Genomic DNA, 5,459 nt, shown 5'->3' on the forward strand with positions numbered 1-5,459 from the left:
CGGTAGAGTGATTAGAACCGCCATGTTTGGGTTATAAATAAATAAACCGCCTCCATCGTTTCAGCTCATTCTACGTTGGCGGGACTGTTCAAGTCCCGTGGACGTCACAATATTTTCCCACCTGCAGAAACTGTCAGTCGCTGACAGACCGCCGATGAGTGAGGAAGTGTAAGTGAGCGCCGTCGGATTTTCGTTTTTGACAAAATGACGGAAAAACTTGAACAACGCTACTGCATCAAATTTTGTGCAAAGCTTGGCGATTCCCAAGTGGAAACGATCCGTAAGATTCAACAGGCCTTCCGGAACGAAGCAATCGGCACCACACAGATAAAAGAGTGGTACAACCGCTTCAAAGATGGTCGCACATCAGTGGAAAGTGAAGCACGTTCTGGTAGGCCCTCAACATCCCGAAATGAGATCGTCATTGACCAAGTGAGGACCCTGCTGATGCAGGATCGTCGAATCACGATCAGAGAACTTGCAGACGAGGCGGGCTTCAGCATTGGATCCGTTCATTCCATTGTGACTGAGGATTTGGGCTTAATGAGAATCTCAGTGAAGTTCGTGCCAAAGCTGCTAACGATCGAGCAGAAGCAACTCCGTTTGGAGATCGCACAGGACATGCTGGAGACTGTGAACAGCGATCCCAACTTCTTCAACACAGTGATCACTGGTGATGAGACCACAGTGATCCGTCATTTTGTCAAAAACGAAAATCCGATGGCGATCACTTACACTTCCTCACTCATCAGCTGGGTTCTGAAGCCATCATGTTTTTTGGCCTGCTTGACCATGCCTGGACTTGGAACAGGCCAGAAAGATTTTTTAGCGATAAAGACTTTTTTTCTTCACTTTCCTCACTCATATCATCGAATGCTTGTTCATCATAGCTCCAAATTGCTGGGTAGATTGCGATGCTTATAAATGCCCAGAGACAGCAGCATCCATGGCTTTATTTCATTTTTGCACATGAGAAAACCTCGAGAATCTCTTAAACTAAGAAGACTTACAAAATTTAAGCTCCAGAATCGATCTTACAAACAGCACCAACTCCCCCAAAAGTGTTCCTTTGTCCAATTCGGACATATTTGACATTTCAGGCGTCTCTGGGAGGTGTATGCATAACATGACAGTTCAGTGAGTGCTGATCGCGTGCCAAGTGAGCCATTTATCATCAACTGTTTCATTGGAGTGCATAAGGCACTTGGAAAGCACTCTACAGTATTCACACTGTCACTAAATACTGCATGTCCATAGATTGAACAAAGTCCGGGGCCACTCAAGTGAGTTGTTAGCCACATGCTGCTCTGCAGTACAACAGGTGGTGGCTGGCTCGCTGAAAATGTGAAATTTCATTTTCCACGATGTCCCACTTTTTGTTCTTCTATTATACGACCCATCACTTCGACATCCATCCATCCATTGGAACCATACTCTGGGAAGAGCGTTGGTGCTGCCGAAGCAGTCTCCTTGGCTATTGGGCACAATGCTGGACAGGTTGCCACTCCGACCCAGGATACCAGCAAGCTGGCACTCATTTTGCCGAACTCGGAAGGATGACAGGCAGAGTCAACCCCACCTGGTATTAATTCAACAGCCAAGGGGGATTTGAGCTCAGAATCCTCAGATAGTACGTCCACCACCCTAACCATTAAGCCAACACCAGGCATACTTCAATATCGATACGTATAAAAATAATAAGGGCACTCGGTGGTGCGCATACCTCTGCCACATAATGCCTGATCCACGAGAACACATTGGGCCCCATAATTTTTCGAAATATCATTGCTATATAATCGTTTTTGAGCCCTTTCGCTCAATGGTGAAGAATCACTTTAAAAATGAAATAATTGTCGTATCCCGATCGGGATTTGGATTTTCACCAAAATCGAATCAGTTCGTCCTTGTCAGACACCCAACATGCCCATCAAATTTCATCCGGATCTGTCCACAACCATTTGAGATCTCCTGCATGCACTCAGACTGGCCTGTGCATGTTGGTGGATGTCAGCAAGGAGTTGCTGTCACTGTGTCCAATCAACTGACTCCAATGATAATTGAGGTAACACCGGTCAATGAGCGTATTATGAGACTAAGGATTCGTCACTCCTCTGGTGTCGTTAACCTGGTCTCTGTATATGGTCCGACTGAGGCGAGTGATCTCACAGTGAACAACGCATTCTATGCCACGCTCGGGTCTGTGGTTGATCAGTGCCCGAGGCGAGATACTCCTCCAGTCTTGGGTGATTACTATGCATCAACTGGAACTGACAGGGATGTTTAAAAGACATGTTTTGGTCCCCATGGGTCTGGAACTGTGAACCTGAATAGCACTAAGTTCCTTGACTTTGTAAGAAGTCATGGACTTATTAGGGTGGTTGGTTCATGGTTTCAGCACCTATTGGCTCATCGTTAGACTTGGTATCCCAATGCTGGTGGTATGGCAAAGGAGATTGACCATGTGCTCGTTGATGGTCACTGGAGGATGATCCAGAACTGCAAGGTCCACCGGAGTGCTCATTTCCTCAATACTGACCAGAGGCTTGTTGTAGCAACCCTGAAGTTGCAACTGAATTCCAGGAGAATGGTACCATCCCAGCCAAGGCTGGATGTTGGCAAGCTCAAGGATAAGAGGCTGAGGAGTTTGTGAACAGGCTGAGTGGGGATGTGGAAGGTCTGGGTGCTCTTGGAATCTTGAAGAGTTGTGGAGTGCCTTCACCACCACCATCCTTGATGTTGCCGGTGGATATCTTAGAACTCACCGTCGAGCGAACAAGATTTTTTTTCTCTCTCTCAAGAGATACTGGATACCATTGACCAGAGTTGCAGGGCCAGGCTAAATGGCAGAGCTGAGCTGTTCAGGGAGCTGAGGCATAAAACTCTACATGCGCTGATTGGACAAGAAGACCTATGTGCAAGGAATCTGTGAGGGGGTAGAGCATGACCTGTGGAGAGTGATTCTCATCCTGCTTAAGGAGAATTCGCGCATTGCGTTCCTCCAAGCCGATCCCTCGGTGTACTGCAGTTGTAGCAGATGGTAGTGGGCTCTTGACGGAGGAGTCCGAAGTAAAGGCCTGATGGGCCAGTTACTTTGAGCTGCTTTATCAGGTTGATCCACCAGCTGTCGAGTTGGATGTTAGGGGTGTTGCGGTCCCGATTGCTGACCCTTCAGTCAACTGTGATCCACCTTCGTTTGCGGTAACACAGAATGCGGTGAACCGGTTTAAATGGGCAAAGCTCCTGGCTTTTGTGGCATCCATGCTGAACTTCTAAAGGCTGGTGGAAATACTGTACTCATGTCATTGCATGCAGTTGTGTGCTCTGCCTGGAACACAGGCATCATCCCAAGTGACTGGAAGAGGGGCCTTGTTGTCCCTCTCTGGAAAGGGAATGGTGATCGTCAGGACTGCAACAACCACCGAAGGGTGACGCTACTCTCAGTCCCGAGCAAGGTCTTTGCTCAGATAAATATTGATAGGGTTTGCCACCATCTGCTTGAGTACCATCATCCAGAGCAGTCAGGCTTTACATCAAAGAGGTCAACGATTGACCATATCCTTGAGTAGATGATAAATGGGGATTCTGGGTCGCCCATTCAAATGAATGGGGGAAAAGGGAAAAACTTTCTGACCCAAGCCACAAAAGCTCAAAATGGGAGACTCATTTCCTCCCCTCCCATACAAGCAAATGTAAAATTGAGACTATGAAAGATTGAGACACTGATTAAAGCACTTCTTCCCTTTCATGTTTTCATTATACTCAAAGATCGAACCAACGAATATTTGTCCACGTTCTACTTTCGGGAATAATTTAATTTTCTTATAACATTCATTTCCATCTAGTATATTCACAAATAATAACTTGGAACTTGATTCTTGGTTAAAGTGTCTTTGTTGAGCAGAAATGAAATGATAAACTTCTCTTTTTTTTTTTTCAGCTGTTATTTTATGCTGTTATTTTTCAGTCTTTCCAAATTCAACATTATGTGTAATTTTATGTAAGTTTTTCTCAAAATCATTCAAAGCAAGCTGTTTCATTTACGTGTTAAAATGAGTCAGACTGCTTGAGAACTGAGCTTCCTCGCCCGAAGCAAAGACACGGATTCCTTTCTTTGAGACACACCCAAAAAACCCATTGTTGTGTAATTTCCCATGATGTCATCAACTTGGCCTATTTATTGTCAAACCCGAACGTAGGATTGTTTCATTTGGAGAATGGAGTATTTAGAAGAGTACTCTGTCCTTGTTAATCAATCTTTCTCACAGGAAGAGAGGTGAGACCCTTACACTGATTCATTATTATTTGTTTTATACAGAATTAAATCACTATACGACTAATATTTATTGCATATATATATATATATATATATATATATATATATATATATATATATATATATATATATATATATATATATATATATATATATATATATATATATATATATATATATATATATATTCTAACAGGTCGTCCCCAATAAGAACATCGTTGATAACTGATCTGGAAAATGAAGCCAATGAATATCACGAGGAATGGCAAAAAATGAATGACATCCTTAAAGACATTCAATTGTTTAGAGGAGAATTGAATGACATTGTTGTTGGTTGATAGGAAGTTCTCTCACGTCCTCTGACCTTGAATGAGTCGAGTCAAAGGTGAGAAATTATCCCTCTGTCTCTCTCTGTGTGTCTCTGTGTCTCTTTGTGTCTCTATGTCTGTCTCTGTCTTTGTCTCTCTCTCTCTCTCTATCTCTATGTCTCTGTCTCTCTTGAGTGTTGACTCATTATTATTGTTTTTTTTTTCAGTTTCAACACTTGTCTGGATGAACCGAACACACAACTTAATCTTCTGGAGGAATCTGATACTACACTCAATTTTCTGGAGGTAAATGTTTTTGTGTTTTTCATGTATTTTTAATATCATTATATAATCTTTACATACCCTAATGGTTCTTCCTCTTTCTTTGAACAGAAAATGGTGAAAAATCACAATCTGTGAAATTGAGTGTGGACTCCAGTGAAAGAAGATTTTGTACAATGTTTTTACTTTTGTTTTTTCAGATAAGCTTTCCTGATAATTATCTGATTTTGAATTACAAAAAAAAGAATAAAGGAGATGTAAAGGGGGGGGGGTTGGGGTTGGGGAGGGTTGGGGTTGGGGGATGGGGGAGGGTTAGGGTTGGGGGGTAGGTGCACTCCCCCAACGACCCACCACTGGACTCATCCCTCTGCCCTCCCCCCCCCGCCATTTGTGTGTGGGAAAGGGTGGGGGGTAGGATGAGGGGGGTGGTGGGTCAAAGGTGGAGGTGCACAGGGTGAAGGAGAGGGGTGGGGCTTGTGTGGGTGGGTGGGGCTTGTGTGTATGTGGCTTGTGTGGGTGGAGCAATATTTTTAAATTAAATAAACATGTTATGTGTGGGGAACTAATAAACTAATGACTAATTATGTGGATATGAT

The 5,459-nt window shown here is 43.6% G+C and overlaps 1 long non-coding RNA gene across 1 annotated transcript; it reads left to right on the forward strand.

Annotated features, from left to right (window-relative positions):
• Positions 1 to 3,958: 3,958 nt before the first annotated feature.
• On the forward strand, positions 3,959 to 5,110 carry LOC147029730 (uncharacterized). The gene is made up of 4 exons (XR_015055741.1): positions 3,959 to 4,273; positions 4,470 to 4,658; positions 4,809 to 4,887; positions 4,975 to 5,110. It is a non-coding gene; the product is annotated as an uncharacterized LOC147029730 (long non-coding RNA).
• Positions 5,111 to 5,459: the final 349 nt, after the last annotated feature.

The sequence above is a fragment of the Eptatretus burgeri genome, chromosome 3, assembly GCF_056783735.1.
Source record: "Eptatretus burgeri isolate ZD-2024b chromosome 3, Ebu_testis_v1, whole genome shotgun sequence".
NCBI classification, from domain to species: Eukaryota; Metazoa; Chordata; class Myxini; order Myxiniformes; family Myxinidae; genus Eptatretus; species Eptatretus burgeri.